The sequence below is a fragment of the Agelaius tricolor genome, unplaced genomic scaffold (genome assembly GCF_023055355.1).
Source record: "Agelaius tricolor isolate 1412-34295 unplaced genomic scaffold, bAgeTri1.0.p SCAF_16, whole genome shotgun sequence".
Taxonomy (NCBI): domain Eukaryota; kingdom Metazoa; phylum Chordata; class Aves; order Passeriformes; family Icteridae; genus Agelaius; species Agelaius tricolor.
Window position 1 is genome coordinate 17,854,560 of NW_027269276.1, and position 20,519 is coordinate 17,875,078.

General features: G+C 48.8%; 1 long non-coding RNA gene across 1 annotated transcript in view; it reads right to left on the reverse strand.

The window, feature by feature from the left end:
- Positions 1-20,519, reverse strand: part of LOC139597018 (uncharacterized) — a 100,427-nt gene that overhangs the window by 1,258 nt on the left and 78,650 nt on the right. Inside the window, exons 7-10 of the long non-coding RNA XR_011681495.1 lie at positions 17,216-17,314; positions 9,198-16,279; positions 8,360-8,502; positions 8,109-8,270 (exon numbers count right to left, since the gene is read on the reverse strand). This is a non-coding gene — a long non-coding RNA (uncharacterized lncRNA). The remainder of the gene's footprint in view (positions 1-8,108; positions 8,271-8,359; positions 8,503-9,197; positions 16,280-17,215; positions 17,315-20,519) is intronic.

Consider the following 20,519-nt stretch of genomic DNA (forward strand, 5'->3'; position numbering starts at 1 on the left):
GAAGAACAAAAGGGAAAGAATTGATGCTCAGCACACAGAAATGGTCATTTGCCTCTGGGCTTGGGAAATCAAAGAAATAACATTAGACCAACAGCAGAGGATGCCTGGAAAACACAGCCCATGTGTTTCCTGGAAATGGAAAGAAAAGGCCTCATTATCTGTGAGAGATACAGACAGATCAGCCAGGGTTAGATGAGCAGGTCCACACATAAAACTTGACACCAAATAGACTTGGCTGTTGTGTCAACACCCACAACTCCCACTGTGTCCTTCCTTTTGGTCTGTATCTCAGACTGTGATTTGAGGTGTTTAAAACTGAATATCCAGAAACATTGATTCCAGGAGTCATTGCTTGGACATGGTGGCTGAAGTGTCCCTCTGCTTTAAATGGCAGGAACTGGAGGCACAGAGTGCTATTAGAACCTTGTGATGGAAGAGAAATAAGGGCAAAATTACCTCAGTCTGCTAATTCAACAACTCAAAACCAGCCATTGCTATGATGTAGTGAAGACAGGGACAATGAACCACAGAAACAGGAAGGAATAATGACATTGGACAATAGGTTGGGACAGGGACAGAGTCCTGTTTGCTGCAATAATCTTGTTCATGCACTCTCAGACAGCCCTTTAAAGTCATAGTTTTGGCTTTGGTTCCTCCAAGTGGAATGCTCAGACAAACCTCACCACCCTTTCAAATGCTATGAAGGAATTTCCTATAAATATAATGGATTTTTCATGGAGGAAATATTGGACTTCTTTATTTTCACCACATTATCTGACAAAGGGACAAACTTGAACAGCTGTAAAATTAAACTTTTCAGAACAAGACCTGGTTTACAAAGGGCTTCCATCCCAAGCTCACAGTGTGCCACAGAAGGATGCCTGGAGCCCTGGCAGATTCTTTTGCCACAGGACCTGTACACTGTGATCATGGTGCTTTCCAAATCACCTTCCTGCCAGGAAAGGTTGTGCTGCAGCACCTGGGAATGCTGCAAAAGTCTGGACAACACCTTTGTGATGCAGCTGTCAGAGGAGAGCATGGAGGCCTCTTCCCAGAGAGCAATAGCAGGGGTGCAGCCTTGATTTGCTAAGGAGAGAAACAAGCTTCTGTTCCCATCAGTTCCTGGTTTAAAAGCAGAGTTATTGACTCATTCTGCATACATTTTATTTTAAAATCATTCTAACTTCTTGCAATTCTTAAGCATCTCTAAAACCAGGGTGAATTAGCCAGCATTCCTTCCTAGTGTTACCAATGCAACCTCTTACCCCATCAGCACAGTCTGACTCTTTCTCAGCTGCAGGACTGAGCAATATGGGAACATAAAAGCAAAGAACACACTTTGTGCCAGGGAATGGTGCAGCACTGAGAGCTCTGGCAGGGAGAATGCAGGCAGCCTTCAGACAGGTGAAGTCTGACTCCTCAAGCTCCAATCTGACACTTCTCACAGACATTAATTTCACTTTTTTTGTTGTTGTTTAAACATCCCTTGAGGGCAATACTTCTGCAAAACCACCACCTTTCTCCCACCTTTCCATGCTCATCCCAGGGGACTGGTGATCAAAGCCAGGAGAGCAAACCAGGGGCTCTGATGGGATGTGGAACATGGGTGATGGAGCTGTGAGCCCTCAGATCTCCCTGACAGGTCTGGGCACTTGGCACATCAGGATTGCTGGCTCTGCTGTCACACAGGGCTTCTACCACTGCTGTTATTCCCTCAGCACCTCAGTGGCAAGTTTAAAATCAAATTACACGATTGCTACAGGCTGCACACCCTGCCTGAGCCCTGAAGTCAGATGACTTGAAACAATAAATATGCCTGGGTAGCAGTTCCCTAAGAAATGTCATCCTTAGGCTGCTCCTGTGTTCCTCCTAACGGAACCTGACGGGACTCATCGACTGCCCGCTATTCCTGGCACTGCAGCGGAAGTTATTGATTCTGGGAAATATGAAATGTGCCTGAGAGGTCACAATGGGACTCTGTGTCCCAGTGAGACACCAAGGCCTTCAGAGACACTGAACAAGGCAGAGGGAGCAGCAGGAAACGAAAGGTGGGGAGCTGAATCCATGAGGGATCGGTGGCGTTTGAACAGCACCGCCCCAAGAAGAGGTGAAGGTGCTGATCCAGGTTCCCTGTGACCAGGAACCACCACAGGGTAAATGTTGCCCAGGCTGTTGCTCCACCTGCTTCCCTCTGCACTAATACACATTTTTAAGGGATGCTCTTAGAAGGACCAAACGTTGAAATGCATTTCCTCCTCTTCCCATAGTGAAGGCACATGCTGGCAGGGAAATCTGGGAGGGAAATGCTCTTATGCCATACAGGCAATGGACATTTTGTGCACAAGCAAGATGCCTTCACATTCCCAGAGGAATTCAGCTAAAAAGCATCACTGCCAAAAACTGGAGAGAATTCAGATGCTTGGAACAAACTTATATTGCTAAAAGTGGGGAATTGGTCAAGAAAGATGTTCAGGCTATCAGAAGTTGTTATCAGAAGTGTCCTTCATTTCTGAAAGCACAGGAGTGTAGGTATTCAACAAAAATCAATTTCTCAAAAAGACTCTCCTTCTGTGACCAAAAGCCTTTGGTGAGGGCTGAGCAGAAATTGAGCTTTATGTCTGTATCATGTGGACATTTAGATTCCACAAAGCAAAGCAATGGTATTTTTCAGCCATGAGCCCTCTGAGGCAGGTAACAAATAACAGAGATTTGACAGAGGGAGAAAAGCTTTCTCACAAATCTCCTGTTTTCCCAGTCCCAAAGGGCTGCAATCTGCCTCTCAGCCCTCTTCCATGCTGCTGCTCAGTCCATGATCTCTGGGTTTGTGTTTCCAGACAGGAGTCCAGCATTTTCCTGCTGACCTCCAGCACTCAGCTGCTCCTTCTGGGGTGTCATCACAGTATCCACCACTCCTGAGGCTGCCAGGACATTCTGGGAACCACTGCCTTTGGAGAAGGCAGCACAGGGGAGCACAAGGAATAGTGTGACTGACATTTGTTTTTATGTTTATTGCTACTACTGCTGTTAACGTGTCTTGTTTTTTTTTCTAAAGAGCAGAGTTCATGAATTATGTTCAGCTTAAAAAGAAAGCTGTAAAACGTACCAGTGAAAGACATCAGGAAGAAAAAACTCAAAACCACTCCTGTTATCTTACTCTCTCTCTTCTCTCTTTGTTTTTTTAGGTTCTGCATGCAGTTTCAGGCAAATGCAGCAGTGCCTGGGGTGTGGTGCCTCATGAGGGCTCCTGAAGAGGCACCTGCTGTGGGAAGGGAGCAGTGGGAACTTAGACACAAGAGCACTGAGCTTGCTGTGAGCAGTTTCCACACCAGGGAGAGGAAGAACTTGGTCTTGTTCCTGGCTACAGGTGGTTCTGACACATGAAAGGCTTCACTCATTCTCAGTTGAGACAAGTTAATGGTGCCTGTCCCATTAGAAGTGACTAAGGTAGGATATCTTGCACTTCCCCCAAAACTGACACCAGAAGAAGGGTGGGTTTAGGTGGGATATTGGGAAGAAATTCTTGGCTGTGTTTGGTGCTGAGGCGCTGGCAGGGTTGCTCAGAGCAGCTGTGGCTGCCCCATCCCTGGAAGTGTCCAAGGCCAGGTTGGACAGTAGTGGAAGGTGTTCCTGCACGTGGCAGGAGGTGGAACAAGGTGGTCCTAAAGGTCCCTTTTAACCTAAACACTTCTGGGATTCTGTGATCAAGAATGTGAGAATGCCAACACAGCCTGGAACGTGGACAAAATCCCTGTTTGGAGTTCCTGGGTGGGGTGACATTGCAGCAGGAGGGTCCAAACCTCAAAGATAAGTTATTCATAAAGATACCCAAGATATAAAGATATCAATATAAAGATATTCAAGTTGTACACCAACTTACAAACTTCTGGGAACTTAACTAACCCCAACAAAAAGCTACACACAGACTTTGGGGATTGAGCAGTGACACTGCTCTAAGTCACTCCCACAGTGGGGATCTCCCTCTGACCAAAGAGCTCCCTTGTTCAATGTCTGGGAAACACAGACAGCAAAAGATGGTGGGAAAAATTAGCAGCATTTACAGTTGTGTTAGAAAGCCTTGTTCACATCAGAACACCTTCCCCACATACCTGAACAGGAGAATGGGGATTTTAAAGAACAGGAAAACCTGCACAGGGTGCTCAGTAAATCTGAAAGGAAAACACCCACCTTAAAGCTCATCTCCTCTATGGAATTTTCACCTGGAGTGCAGCTGACACCAGAGGAAAGGGTGAAAAGGCTTAGAGCTCTGTGAGAGATAACGACAGAACTGCCAGCAGTGGACCCTGCTGGGTCACCAGAGAAAGGGGGAAAACACAACCCTTTGTGATTACAGTCAAATACAAATAAATATGTTGGAAAAGAACATTCTCTATTTCCTGCAAGCAGTAAAGTTTGGGGGGAAATGGCCTATGACAAATATTTTTCTCTGCTGGAGGCAGCAGCAGGGCTCTGACAGGCACGCTGGAAAACAGACCATACGTTTGTGCATATTCAACAGCCCCACTGGGAGACATCATTTCTCAGGCTGCTGTTGGGGTTGTGTTTGGCACTTGAACTGTTTTGGGGGCTTTGATAGTCCAGGATCTGTGTAGAGCATGTTTTGTTCTGAGGGAAAAGAGCACAAGCACATGACCAGAAGCTCTGATCAGCTCCTGAAAGACCCAGACCAGCAGAGCTCAACAACACAACTCCTTTGTAATGGAAATGCCATAGCTAGGATGAAATTAGGAAAGCAATGTGTACAAGTGGGCTCTGAGAAGGTTGAAGTCATCCCCAGCATTCCTGCCCAGCAGAAAAGGATGCAAAGTTAAGACACCTCTGAGTGGAGAAGTGTCAACCCAATTTAGCTGCCCAAGCAATCAATGAGGGATCTTTATGAGTGTTCAGGAGCCCTAACACACAGATCTTCCCAGGGAAACTGAAAGGAGCTAATTAATAGCCCAGATAAACAGAATGAAATGCAAAGCTGGACATAGATCTTTACAGCCCAGTGCTGACTGTGCTGAATTCTCCTTGCTCTCCCAGCTGACCCCAGTGAGGCATCAAGATTAATGCTTGTACAAAAAGCTTTTGCTTTCCACTTTTTGTAAAGCACTTGCAGACTGTCTACTCAAGTGTTTCACCTGGCTGCAATTAGAGATAGTTTAGGCTTGACTTACAGACTTAGCTGGGTGTAGTTTTGCTCTCCCCATCCCACTCTGAGCACCCTAAAGTGACACCTCTCTGTCTTTACTGCTCTGGCTGGCAGGATGTGAATTCCCTAAACAACTGAGGCTGTTTAACTCCAAATTGCTGAGCTCCATCTGTGCCACCTGCCCTGTTTGCAGTGTGGTTTGGGACTCCCTGGTGCCCCAAACTGCAATGAGGTGATGATGTTACTCACAGTTAACACAAAAACCCCTGGACAGGAGATGAAGTTATGGGAATGAATCCTCCTTGTTCCCAAGAGGTGCAGAGCAAGGGCCCTCAGAGGAGCTTTAGGAGGAGTTCCAAGGCTGGCCTTGAACATGGGATCCCCCTTGACAGGGGACTTGTGGTCATTTGGCCTTTTCAAGAGCAGGTAAAGACATGAGCTGGCTTTGGGGACTGGGCTGCTCCAACCATGGGACATATGGCCAGCCCAGCAGAAGCAGCTCCTGCCCTCTGCCACCAGACTGAGGCCATTTTGATCCAAGTGTTTTAGGGAGAAATACCAGTCAGTCTTGTCAGCAGGAAAGGTCTGGGTGGGACAGCTGCTCTGGGCAACCTGTGCCAAGGCCTCTCCACCCTCACAGGGAGGAATTTCTTCCCAATATCCCATCTAACCCTGGGGTCCAGAGAGATGTGAGATGCTTGAGAAAGGTAAATCTTGGGCTCAAGGGCTGCAGCTGACCTTGATTTTGTTTCTCAAGTGAGGAGCTCTCCTGGTTCCAGAAGGAGCCTCTTTCTATATGGAAGCTAAAGATCATTAAAACCTTCCAGAGGACAACAGCCAACATTCTCCTTTCTCCCAGCTCCCACTTCCTCACACACTCCCTTGCCTGAGGAGGAGGAGCGGGTTCTTGGCCTGATTTGGAAGGGAAACACAAACCCCACTGGGAGGGATTTGCAGTTATCCAACTGCACCTCAGTCTTTCCTCTCCCATCACTCTAGTGACCCAGAAGTCCTGGAAAATAAATAATATTTGTAATTGTTGGGTTATTCCTCTACACAAATGTAATCTTTCTATCAGTGCTGTGCATAAGGATCTGCAGAGAAAACAGGAATGTTCTTGGGATTGGAGACCAGTGGGCAGAACATTTTTTGCAGGCCCACACAAAACTTTTGGGTTGTCCCAAGCCAATGTCCCAGAAGGACATCAGAGTCAGCACTTTCACTGCTGAAATTACCCACAGCCAAGATAAATACATGAAATATTAGTGGGAATATTGAGAAATAACAAAAACTGGTGCAGAAACCACGGTGGAATGTGCTCGCAGGGACATGCACAGGCACAGCCTGTCCAACGGACTCGTGGTCATCCACCATCCTGGCTCACAACCATTCCCTGAAACCTTCCACCAGCCTCAGCTCCTTCTGTACAAAAGCAGTCTCATGGCCTGGATTAAAGCTCTAGCAGCTTCATTTTGGTTTGAGCTCAGCTTCTCTCCTGGACTAACAGGCGTTGGGGAAGATCATACCATCATTGCAGGAGAGAAAACTGTTCCCCCATGGCATCCCCCTTGCTCTGTGCCCACAAACCTCAGGGTCCATCACACAGCCTTGAGTCTGCATGGAAAGAGCCAGCTGGAACCTCTGGAAACCTGGAATGCTCATGGGATTGAGGAAGGGGGAAAGCACAAGCACTGGCCCCTTCTCCAAAAGCTGCACACCAAGATCCCAAATCACTTCTTACTCCAGCACTCAGGGATTCACTGGAGTCAGAGCTTTGGGATTTAACTGCTGCTGGAAGAGGAAAAACTCCTATTTGCATGCACAAAGATTGGGAGTTTTCTTCCTCCACTCCAATGGAAGTTTAATCCAACAGGCCCCTTGCTGTGTGTCCAGTGGCCTGGTCACCACTGCCTCAGGTGAGCACAAATCCAGTGCACTGACATAGGAAAACAGCCTGAACTGCAGGTGTGCTCACATAGCTTCATTTAGATCTTTCCTGATGGGAGAATTGAGAACCAAAGATGTTCCCACCAAACCTACTCATCCAATTACTGGAGCACTTTGAAATTGTGATATGGATCAGAGGAGCAGCCTGCGCTTTTCCCTGGACAGACAGGAGTGTGCAGACACTGCACTTTTGGGAAGCATCAAGAACCAGACACAGGAGCTTTGTGGCTTTTCTTCTTTGGTTCTGACTTGCTCTGACTCCTCACCTGCTCACCATTAGCACCCCGTGGTGCAGTTGTGTTTGACATCCCTGTACCAGCCCCTGATTTATACGGCCTCTCACAATCCCTGCTCCTCGGTACGGCCTCGGGAGCAGCAGAACAGACATTCTGAAATGGAACTGCTTTGAATCAGTCACTGCCAAAGGAGCAGACACCTTCAAAGAGCATTATCTTTGTGAATCAAACTTCACCCTTCCCAAATGATCTCCTTTTTTAATGAAATGGAGCTTTTAGGGTTTGGCAGAAATGGACAAATACTCCAATGGACAGACTTAAAAAAAAAAACAGGTGAAAGCATGACTGAGATTCACAGTCACAGAATAAAGGAGAGAAAGGATCCAGGAAGAAATACAACATGCTACATTCATCATTCATTCAATTACAAGGATTTGAGCAACTGTGCAATGAAGGGAATTCAAGCTCCCCATTTTATGCTGTACCTCTGATGCTTTTCCACATGGCACTGCAGGAGATGAGCCGTGCTCCTTTCTACACCCATTCCCCACAGAAAATCTGCAAACCATCACCACTGATGTTCTCCAATTTAGAACCCATGTCCTAACGTTCTCTGCCTCCAAAGCATGGCCACCACTTAATGCCCTGCTTGCTTTAGGAACGTGGTTTTCCTTTGGTCTGATGGGAACACCATGATTATGTGCTGCACGTGCCAGGGAGGCAGTGCTGGGTGGGGAAGGAGAAGGGAGGCTTCAGCTCAGAAGTGATAGTACCTATTTTTGGCTCCCAGAGCCAGGCTGTGCTTCTCCCACTCTGTTTTGATGCTCCAACACATTTCACTGGAGATGTCACCAATCCCAGGCAGTCACGACAATCTGGGGTGCTGGGATTCAGCCTCGTGGGGGAGGGAAGACAAGCAACAATTTTTCTGAAGTCTGTAGCAGGAACAAATGGATTTGTGACTGTTGTGACTGTTATTTGAATATTAGTACTGAGATGAGGCTATTTTTCAGTCTGAACATACCCTTAGAACACAGGAGATGTACACCTGGTGCTCTCTTCCACCTGGATGCAGTGGGACATCAGCTCTTCCTGAACTTCCATGATGAGGTTTTCAGATCTGCCTAAATATCATGCAGAACCAAATGCCCTCTTGCTCCCCACTGCCTGGGACACATAAAACAGACAAAATACAGTGAATTAATGTCCTAAGTGTGTTTTACATAACTACAGTGCCTACTGGGGATGCACAGGATTTCCCCAGAACTCCAAGTGCTACAGTTCCCACTTTTGTTAAGTGACAACTTATTTACATCCCAGAATCCTGAGGCAGTACAAGCCAAGGTCTTTGCTCACATCACCTGCTGCAGGTACCCCCAGGAGGTTGTGAGAGCCTCCCCTCCATGGCTGTGCTTCAGCCATGTGAAGGAGGAAGCCCAAAAACTCTCCTGAAACTGAACACTCGACCCTCAGTCGGTGCTGGAGGGGCTCCCCACAAGCAGGACACCCTGTGCCCCCTGCCCCCAGCAGCCTGTCCCTGCCTGGCACCCTGCCCTCAGCCCTGCAGCACTGAGCAGGGAGGGGAGACAAAGCTGGGGCTGCCCATCCCTGGCAGTGCCCAAGGCCAGGTTGGATGGGGCTTGGAGCAGCCTGGGACAGTGGCAGGTGTCCCTGCCCATGGCAGGGGGTGGAACTGAATGAGCTTTAAGGTCCCTCCCAACCCATTCTGTAATTCCAAATCCAACAGGATCCAATGGAAGACACGGCAGAGCCTGAGGAGCTCAGGTATCTCTGATGCCAGAGCAGTGCTCTGGGAAAGGGGGGAACCAAAAGCCAACCCTGTGGGCAGGCTGCTCACTCACCACAGGATCAGCTTTCCTTTCTTCAGCTGCTTTTCTTCATTCTGTCTCCTGCAGCACCCTGTGCTATGGAGTGATAGAAACACGTAACAGCTTCTCCAAACACAGTTATCTTTAGAAATGGAACAGCAAAAGAAAATGACACCATGTAGACACTGTAAAAAGCCTTCACTACATTAAAAAAAAAAAAAAAAAAAAAAGTTACATTCTTGATCAAGGAACAAACTGGTCTGAATAGTCACAATCACATTTTACAGCCATGTAACTCTTTTTATCTTTTTCTCTCCCAACATCTGAAGAAGATGAACATCTGATTCCTTTATGTGGGAATTGCTTAAACCAGCACTGGGAGAAAATACGCAGTTGAATATTGATCTGGAAAGATGGAGTGAGTTCAGCCCTGAGTTAATGCTCCTGGATTTTGGACAGGGGCTGGCAGAGCTCAGCCCCTCTCAGGACCAGCCCCAGCCTGGTTCCTGCCAGCCCCACAGCCCGAGGCTGCTGCAGCTCCATTCTTTTCAGCAAAGGTTGGCTGAAGGAGCACAGCACCATTTTATTTAATCATGGTTGGAGTTCTGGCATCCACAGCAAAAAAATCCTGGGAGCAGAGTGTATTTTCATGATCAGTGCATGCAGAGTGGTATAAAATGTCTGCACCACTTCTTTCCACTCCAGCCTGTGCCTTTGAAGTCATGGTAACAGCTTTTGGATCCCAATCCTCTGATGAGACTCCTTGATTTATTAGGTAAAACATCTGGAAAAAATGAGGACTTGTGGCAGTGTAAATCCTCCAGAAGGAGCAGAGAGAGGTTTCATCTGAGCAGCCCTCCTGTCAAACGCAGGAAACCTGAGCCCTGGCCACTGGCTTGAGGGCGCTCCGGGCTGAAAAGCTCCAGCAGGGCCCGTTCCCGTTTCACCCAGGCCAGAAAGGAGCTGTGAGCAGAGGAATGCCCAGCAGCCCGGGGAGCTGGGGCCATGCCAGGCCCCTGGAAAGGTTTGCAGACACTCGGGTGGCAGTGGCAGTGCTGCCCCTGACAGCACCGGGGAGAACCTGCTGGAAATCCCGGCGCTCTGGGAGCACTCTGGGATGTAAATACCTGCAAATACCTGCCTGTCACCACACAGGAACAGGCACCAGCCAAACCCACTGCCCGAGAGGGGCCTTGGGGTGGCTTTTCCATCCCAGAATTACAACAGGAATGTCAGAGAAGAAAATGGCTTGGAATGAATGAAGCCCGTGGAAGTAACAAACAAGGCGACATGCACTTTGGAGGCAGATTCCTTCTTTTAGGTGACATGCCCTTTGTGAGGCAGATTCCTTCTTTTATTTGGAACCAGCCCTGAGATTAGAGAAGAAAAGAGGAGAGAGGGAGCATCAGGAGCAGCTTGCAGTGCAGGGTGTGTGCTGGGCAGACACGTGTGAGAGCACACGCGTGTGCATCCAGCGTTGGGCACGTGGGGGCAAAGGTACAAATCACCCAGGTACCTGACTCACAGTTATTTACTCTCTGCCTTCTCCACACAACAACCCAGGTTCCAAATTTCAGCACTGAAAATCCCCTGAGAACCATCCTTTGCCAGTTATTTTCCCATCTAAATCCTTCTTCCAGCAATTTGAATCACACAGTTCAAACACCGGCCCTGATGCCAATGGTGCTTTTTGGAGGGGGCGCAGGACTGGCACGGGAGGGGGAGTTTGGGGAGTATTTTTTTAATCAGATAAATTATTGCTGGGAAACCAGCCACTTCTCTCCATTCAATTTATACTCTATGGGGAATCCATCTAATACCCCTGCTCAGAGTGTGAGGCAGGACTAGCGAGGTGCTGTATCAAAGCAGGGAGGGAGGCAAAAGATGGGATGGAGTGCAGGGAACGAACAAACAACGGGAGAAAAGGGCTCTGGAAAAGCCTGCAGAGAAGAGGGAAAGCCAAGGGATGTGTCTGCAGCTCCTCAAACAAGGGAGGAGGGGAGAAAATGGATTTCTCTGCTGGCAAAGTGAAAGGCTGGAGCATGGGCAGAGTGGGATGGGATGGGATGGGATGGGATGGGATGGGATGGGATGGGATGGGATGGGATGGGATGGGATGGGATGGGATGGGATGGGATGGGATGGGATGGGATGGCTCAGAAACACAAGGAGCTTTTCACCTGCGGGGAGGTGGCACAGCTGCAGGCAGGATGGAGGGTCCGATCAGGCTCTGCTTGAGTTTGCAGGGTGAGTTTAGTGATTTCCCATTTCCCAGTGGATCTGGGAAGCTGCCAGTTCACCTCACTGCTGTATTTGGAAGTGTGAACACTTTGCTGGCTGGCAGAGAGAGGCCAAGGCCTGGGAACAGAGACAGTTTGCAGCATCCAGGGTTCCAGCCGTGCTCACAGGTCTGGGAGCCTTGCCCTGCTGTTTGGGCATTCCTCTCATCCCTGTTTGTGTTCCCTGCTCACCTCAGGCTCTGCTGCAGCCCCAGGGGTGGGGAACAGGCTGTGTCCTGAGCAGCTCCTCATCCCAACGGGCACAGCTGGAGCTGGGCACTGCCAGCAGGGGCACAGGCAGGGATTGACTGCCCCGAGCCCACCGAGCGAGCTGGGGACCAAAGCTGCCCAGAGCCTGCTGCCCATGCAGGACTGGCTCTCTTTCATGTGCTAACACCAATTTAGTCCAGAGGCTTCCCAGTCCAGCACTTCCCAGTGACTATAAATGCACACAGAGTTTTTAAAGAATTACAGGGTAATGGCACCTGAATGGGTGTCGAGGTGCACTTTGCTGGCCTTTTATTCTTCTTTATAACAAAGAATTCAAAGCTTTAGTGGGAGAGTTGGCAGTAAGCTCAGGAGATGGGGAGACTTCTGAGGATGATTTCCCAGATTCTGGGAGTGACTACAGTACAAATAATGTTGGAAAAGAAAGGAATTGACTCAGCAGGAGGCAAAAGGGAACAAGTGGAAGAGTAACTCTGCTCTGGAAAGCCATGAGGAGAATATGACACAAAGCAGAAAAGAGAAATAAGGCCCAAAAAAAGAAATCTAATGTGTATTTCAGAGGGATTCCTTCTGACAGCCTGACTGTCCAAAAACTGCCGAGTGCCATTCTCAGGAAACTGGGCCTTACACGAAGTCCAGGGGATTTTGGCCCAAAACAACAAAGAGATGCTTTAACTCAGAGCTCATTCCCATCCTCCCCAACAATCCAGGGGCTCTCTCCAGTCCCCCCTGGCTCAATCTAAGCAGTGTGAAAGTGTTGCTCCTGACATTACACCCTCCTTTCCCAGGCAAAATTAATGCTTGAAGCAACGCTGATCTAAACACGTAATTAAACCCCCTCTAGCCCACCTACCTAATAAACTCATTTCCAGACACCAATTAACCTGTGAGGTTATTACTGGGGATTACAGATCTCCCTAGAACTCCTCGTGTCAGGATGCAGGGAGCCCAATTGTTCTGCAAGTGTCAGGTCATGGGGATCACCTTAACCTTGGATCCTTGTCCAGCTACCACAGTCCTGGGAATAAAATTAATAACTTTTTGGCATTTTCTTCCTCTCTAAGAAATGGAGAAAGTGTTATCTCTTCCTCCTCATAATTTTTCCTTGTATTTTGAGTCCCCAGACATCTGTACTTTGTTAAGGCACTGCCCATTTCAGAGGCTTTTTCCAGGACTGGATAAACTCTGGCGATAGATATCCAAGCTGCTTTGTACATTTAGTAGTCCCTAAATGTCTGTTTTGGAGTCTGTTCCAGATTCTAATCATGTTACATTAAGGTTCAGGGACTCAGTAACCTCTCCCCTCTCAATCCCCAAGAAAAACAGAAACAACAGCCCTTCAACCCTAGATCAAGCACAAACCTCTCCAAAATCCCATCCCAGAACATCTTTCACCAGTCTCTGTTCTCTGTGACTCCTGGACTCCACAGGATGTGCAGAGTCTCCCTGTCCAAGGAAAGAACACCCATGACATGACTCAGGATTTCTCCTGACAGAACAAGGTGGAGAGGCTGCTCGTGGCCAGCTCATTCACATTAAGGGGCTGTTTAAGCCTCTCCAACCTTTCTGGAGCCTTGCTGGGCTGTGGGAGTTTTGGGCTGCTCCCTTGTTCCACTTTGGTTTTCATTCCTCATTTCTTTGACACCTGATGCCATGTGGTTTGTAGAAATCCCTCTGGGCTCAATAAACTATGGAACTGAGCCTCCTTATTCTGTTTTTTTCTTCCACCTGTGGGGACTCTGCTCTGGGTTTCTTTTTCCTCTGTCCAGCTGCAAACTTGCAGGTAACTTTTGGGAATTTTGTATCGGTGAAGTTACTCCCAACTCTGCTGATTTTCAGAAGGAATTCAAGGAAAGGGAAGAAAACAGAAGGAAACCAAGACTAGTGCAAAAGGGCTGCTGGAAATCTTGTTTTCATCACCCACAAATTCCCTGATGCTGGAAAACGTCCCCCACTTTCCCATCTTCTCCCATTTGCTGCAAGTTCTGACAGGAACAGCTTCTGCTGGGAAGAGCTGACTGTGCCAGAATGGGAGAGCTGCTGTTCCTCCACCACCCTCCCCTCCCCAGATCCCCACATTTCAGCCCAGAAAATGGAAATTGCTCAGTGTTTACCAACCCTCCTGCTCCTTCCTGCTCCACCAGGACCTCTGTGCCTGAGCCAGGTCTCTGCTGTTTACAAGCCCATCTGCTGCTGTTGCTTTTCCTCACCTCAAGTTTTAATGCTCTGTTCAGGATTTCGCTCACCATTGTGTTGGGAACTGCAAAGAGCAGCCGAAGATTTCAGGTGGGAAGTGAGCAGCAGGGAGAGAGGAATGCAAATCTGTTCTCATCTAAAGAACCCTCAGAATAATTAAAAAAAAAAAAGAAAGAACCAGATGAAAGAGGAAATTCCAAATGTTTTCAGCAGCACAGTCATTCCAAGGAGAGTTTGTCTTATATTTTTGTGAGAATTTGAACATTTAGAACCAGAAGGGAAAAAGCACAAGTGTTCCAATGGCTGTTGCCCTGAAATTACCTTGGTCCCTCTGGTCTCTGCAGTTTAGTCTCTGTAGGAGCTTCAAGCCTCCACTTTGCCCAAACCTGTCAAAAGTGAGTTGAGAGCTCTCCATGCAGTGTAACTCAAGGCTGCATCTCTCCAGGAGATGAGGGGAGACCCTTGGGAGTCAGAGAGAGACTGGAAATGTCTGTGTCTGCCCAGAGGCCCCTCTGAGCACAGAGCTGCTGCCCTCCTGCCCGAGCCTGCACGAGGGGTTCTCTCTCCAGAGGCTGATAGATTCAAGCTCTCTCCTCTCCCTCCCTTTGCCAGCAGGGAAGCACAGTGTGGAACAAGCCTGGGCAGGTGCTCAGACACCACCAGGCTCCTGCCAGGAGCAGGGATGGGAAGCAGCCAGGCTGTGGCTCATGCTGTGCTCCTGGACACGGTGTGGCTGCAGTGGGAACCAGTGACCCCCCAGCTCTGCTGGGCCCCACTGCTGGGCCTGGGTTCTGTCTGCTCCCCGTCCATGTGGGTGCCTGGATTGGAAGGGAAAACAGAAATTGTTATCCTGGACCCTTCTCAGAGTCAGTGAGAATCAGGAGACCCCAAAGAGCTGAACTGCCCTGACCAGAAAGCATCAGTGGCCAAAGTGTCTTTGCTCCAGCCCTTCCAGGGCTTTACTCCTGGAGTGGTGAACTCAGCTGAGATCTGGCTAAAGGGAACAGCATTTGGAACAGGCTCTGCTGTGCCCTGAGCTTTGGGAGGCCCAGCCTGTGCAGACCCAGCTGCCCTTGCATGTGGGAGAGCAGACATGGCAGGTTCCAGAGCAAACATCCACGGGAAGGTCATACTCTGTGTGTGTGAGGACAATGACTGAGAAGGAGCAGGAAGAACTGGGAAGTGGAGAGGATGGATCCTCAGGAAGGAGAAGCCCACCAGAGGTTCCTTCTGGCTGTCCCTCTGTGCCACTGGAGCACAGTGGATCAGCTGCACCAGTTCTCAGCCAGGACTCTGCCTGCTTTAGGGAGGAACACACTGTCCTGCTTGGCAGCTTCCTGGGCCTGCCCTACCAGCTCAGCACAAGGCACAGATCCCGTCCCAAGGCTGGAGGCTGTTGGGAAAGGAGATTCCCAGGAGGGCAGGAGGCCTCCACTGTGGCCAGGGCAGCTGTTCTGCTCTGACCTGGAACCCAGGATAACATTCCCTTCCATCTGCAATGCCTATGGCCCTTCTCCAAAGGATGTGTGTGTTTGGATTATCTCTCTTTGAGGACTTCACCGTGCAGGGCAAGGCCTGAAGAGCCCAGAACTGCTCAGAGGTGCTGAGTGAGTGCTGGTTCAGCTTCCCCAGCCCAGAGCACTCAGGGAAACTGCTGGATTTACAGACACCCTCCCAGTGGAGCCAGCAAGGTGCTGGGATGCCCTGAAAATGCAGTGCTGAGCAGGTGAGGGCAGAAAGACTGACATTAGACTTTGCAAGAAGTTCCTGCCTCGATCACTCCCAGAAATGTCCTCTTTGAGCTGAACTGTTCCTGGGAATAGCTGTGTCTAACACCAGGCAGTGCTGCAGCTCCAGGGCCTGGAGCAGGACCTCTGGAGCACACATGCTGTTGATTAATGCTAATCCAGGAGCAGGGATGATGTGAGAGCAGAACCTCTGAGGGGATTAAGTACACAGATACCACCTCATGGAGCTGTAGTGCAGGACGGGATCCAACCTGAACACCCTCCAAAACGCACTCAGATCTCGTTGCTCTGGTTTGGCCTCGACTCCAGCAGGATGGAAGGAGCTCAGGGAGATGGTGGGAGAGGGGAGAAGGAAGAAAGAAAAAGTCTGCTCCCCGTGCTCCCCAAAAAGCAGCGTTCCATGCTGGGGCTCTCAGCGTGCACTGCAAACTCGCCTCCCTTCCCTCGCTCCCGCTTACATTGTTCACTTTCCTGCAAATTGTTTCCACATTCTGTATAAATAACCCCGGTGCCAGTGAGGGGGAGGGGAGGCGCAGGGAAGGGGTGGGAGGAAATCCAATGGCTTTGTTACTTTGGAAAAAGAAGGTGGAGGATGGAGAGGAGCGGTTGGAGCTGGAGCCCTGGCAGACGGAGCAGAGAGTTGCCATCGAGCTTGCGTTCAGACCTGGAGGAAGAAGAGTAAACAAGGAGGAGATTATATATAATTATAGACAATCATGTTGCTGGGGATAAACAGGAATCAAAAGCACGGAGGCACTGGAGTCTGGCACATCCCCAAGCACGGAACAGGAGCCAGCCAGCGAGAGGCACTGCGGCAGGAACGCGCTTCCCTTTGGGCCTGCTTTCACTTAGCTCAGGGGCTGGGGGGTTTTTCCTCTCTTTTTGGCTGGAGGCATTCCCCCATAAAGAGAGGAGCCCATCCAATGGGGAACAGAAGCCAAAGTGAAGTCAGCAGAATTGTTGTCTGTGACATTCACCGATTACCCTGTGAGAAACGTCAGAAAGGTTTGGAAAAGATACAGCCCACAGAGGTCAGCAGGAACAACAACAACAGGAATTTCTGAACAAAAATGGCTTTAGAGACATTCCAGAATCTGTGCCTGAGTGTCCTGTGGGCAACTCCTCTTTGGCAGGAGGCAGAGGGGGAGCTGCAACTCAGGGTGACACTCAGGTCCTGCTTGTGGTTCTCAAGGATCCAGGGTTTGCTTAATGGGGAAATGGTGCACAAAGCCATGGAGAAAACCTGAAACAACAGCAGATGGGCCATAAGGGCTGTGCTGGGGGTTTTTAAACGAGGACTTGGGGGAATTTAACAAAGAAAGAGGAGCCTCCTTCATTCCCTCGAAGGCTCTTGAGAGTCAGAGGGAAGGTGACAAACAAAGGACAGCAACCTCCGATGGTGACAGGAGGAGATTGTTTAGCAAGGCAGTGTGAAGAGCTCTCTCCCAGGCACTGTTTTCAATCCAAATAGCTCACAGCCTGCTGAATTCTTAAGCCATTTTGCTGATCTCTCAGCTGTTCTTCATTGAGAACACAGGCAGATACTTCAAAGCAAAAAAAGCAGAAAGGAAAAATAAATACATATAAGAAACAGCTAGACCTGTGTTTAGAATCTGCATAAGATCAGAGGAGGCAGGGAATGCTCACAGGCTTCTTCACCTTCTCCCTTTCAGTACAGGTGCTCCAAGTGTCCTTTCCCCTAAGGAAAGAAAATGGATTTTTTAAAGGGAAATGACATTTACTCTCTGAGAACAGTGTCACAGTTTGGTGGATGATATTATCTGGCTATCTGGATGCAGGATTGCATATTTTCTGTGCATTCATCATTATGGGCAACTTTCCTCTGGGATTTCTTCTGCTGATAAATCCTTCCCCAGAGGATGTACCTGTGTGTGTGCACATGTGGGGGTGAGTGAAAGATCTCTCTGTTGGCCATGTACAAACTGTTTGGGTATCACAGAGAAGTGATAAAACAGGAGTCATGTTCCTCTCAAAACTGCTGCAAAGAGCTCAGAAAGAGCAGAGGGGAATGGACTTGGAAAAGACAGTAAAGGGTTAAAAAAGGTATTTGGAGTCCAAGTCTTATCTACTCTAAATTTACATCGACTCTGTGAGGTAATATTTAAGCAATCTCCTCCCATGCCAAGTTACAACAGCTCCTTCCAAATATCCCAGACAGTGAACAGAACCAAGACTAAAAAAAAAAGGTAAAACAACGATAGCAAAAATAGCCAAGTGTGTCCTTTTCCAGTGCCCCTGTGCAGAGTGGGGCACAAAAAGATAAAACAATGATAGCAAAAATAGCCAAGTGTGTCCTTTCCCAGTGCCCCTGTGCAGAGTGGGGCACAAACAGTGCCAGGACAGAGCCTGGGGGTGAGAGGGGCTGCAGCCTCTTCACTTTCATTTGTGCCTGACCAAGAACAGAGAAGGACACAGAGCTCTTGTCCCGATGTTCTGGCAAAACTGAAATGAGGTTACTGATCTCCTGCAAGCACAAATGAACATCAATCACCAAACACTCATCAAAGCACAAAACACAGTCCCTCAGTGTTGTTAGACAGCAAGAATTAAGAGTTTATCAAGCTGGAAAGAGCAGATCCTCGAGGGAGAATGGATTTCATAAGCAAGCAGCAAATCCTTCTCCAGGCGCCTTGGTGCAACTTTGGCAGTGAGAAAATCAAAAGAGCTCCCACCTAAAGAGAAACACACAGGAGTGTTCCCAGCAGGCTTCTTAGGAAAAGCCCTTGGCGGGAGAAAGTGTCAATCCTGCCTTGCCTCCTCCAGCTTTCCTGAAGCAAAGAGGGAAAAAAGACAGGGGGAAATGAAACAGAATGAGATATTTGCATTGCTGCTTATTTTTGCCCTGCAAAACAAATCTATGTGTGCTGGAGGAATGGTTTGCACTGGCTTGTCACCAAAACTCTGCAGCTGGGGCAGCCAGTGGGACAGCCTGGCCTAGGACAGGCTGGAGGCAGCAAGAACTGCCTGGCACATCCCACAGAGGGGCATCCCCAGAGCTCTGCCAGGGCCAGGGCTGCAACAGAAGCTGCTGAGGGTTGGCAGAGGTGAAACTCAGCTGCATCTCACCCTGCTGATGCCATTTTGGAGACTGGAACTTGGCCATGGGGAATGAAAATATGACTGAAGCATTTCTTTAGTCCAAGTTTGCCTGGCTGCCTTGGAGTCCCACCTCTGGAAAATCCAACGATAAAGGGACAGAGCAATTAGGGTTTTCTCTGGTGCTGGAAATCCTTGTATTCCCAGCCCTTGGATGCACAGTAACTGCACAGAGATGGGGGATTTCTCTGAGGTCAGGGATCACAGGCTGGGGGGACCAGGGGATGAGCTGCAGCATCACCCACTGCACCTTTAGTCACCAGTGACCTCTCCATGGCCCCACTTCCCTAGCCAGGTGCTCAGGAGGCAGATGTTTAAACCTGCCATCCAGAAAATGTGCTTCCCTGTCACTGTTTATGTGCTGACACTCCTTCTGCAGCCACTTTGGAAATAAATATTCCCATTTTTATGAAAACGGGCAGGAATGAGCTCAGCCCTCCAGGCCAGAGCTGCTGGGCACAGGCAACTTCCAACACATGCCTGTAATGAAGTAGAGAGATGCTCAGGGGAACCCAACATTTTGTTTAATGAAAAAAAGCCCTGCTTCAAGCTTCTGAAGGGTTATTATAAGCTGTGGCAAGATGAAACTCAAGACATAAGTCTCTTTGTATTTAATAATACATGGGATCGATTTTTTCCTGTGGAGAAACTTCAATGAACACCTTTTTTTTTGTTTAAATCTTTTGTTGCAGGTATTGATTATTCATTGAAAATCTAAACCCCAAAGATGTGACCAAATGATTTCACAAAAAAAGGTCTGATTTCTGCTCCAAAGCAGGCATTTCCAAACAGTGACAACCCTTTTGCTGTACAGATAGTGCAGTGCTGATGATGAGTTTATAATTAGCCCACACAAATGTGTACACAAATGTACATAACTGCATTTCAGGGGAAACTACTCACTCCCTAAAGCAAAAATGCAGCTACAATACACACCAGAGAAACGCAGCAAGCATTCTGATCTTAGCAGGTAATTAAAGCAGATTAATACAAGTCAACTTATTACCAAAGTGTCCCCAGAAAGGTGCCCACAAAGCCCCCTTGAAGGGCTGTGACATCCAAGCTGTTTCTGCTGAGGAGGCACCACTCCCTGGCTTTACTATAAAATCACTTTGTCACAGAGACAGTCCAGCAGGCAGGGACTCAAACTCCTGTGTTTCTATACCTGATGCAACACGAGGGTGCCATCCTTTGAAATATGTATTTAAATATGTATTTATGCTTCTTTAACCTCCCGGATCTCCTCCTGAACAGCGGCTGTACTGCGGCTCTGCTGGGATTTATTCTCCAAGCTGGAGGGGGGGGGGGGTGAAGCAGATTGAGATGCACATGAGACAGGAGGAGGCAAAGGGAGAGAAAGAAAGGAAAAAGATCAATTAACGACCTGATCCCGGGGACAAAACAGCACAATTACGGTCCCTAAAGTCCCCTCAAGTCGGTCGTGGGCGTAAGTGCTGGGGAGGGACGCAGTGCTCTGTGACAGAGCCCAGTTCCAGCGGCCGGGCACGAGTCTCCAGATCACAATAAGGCAGCTTGAAGGTGACAGATTTCATTGTTGAAGGTGATAAAATTCCACGTGGCGCTCTGCAAAACAAGGGCTGGAGCTGCGCCCGAGGAGAGGGAGCAGCGCCGCAGGCAGCGCGGCGGGAGGGAGGGAGGGAGGGAGCGCTCTGCTGCTCTCCCGGCCTGGAAAATCCTGGAGAAGGGCCCGATACCGGCGTGGGTGACAGGTTTGCGCTTGCCTGACACAGGGCAGGGAACTGCCGTGGCCAAGAGAACCTCGGCAT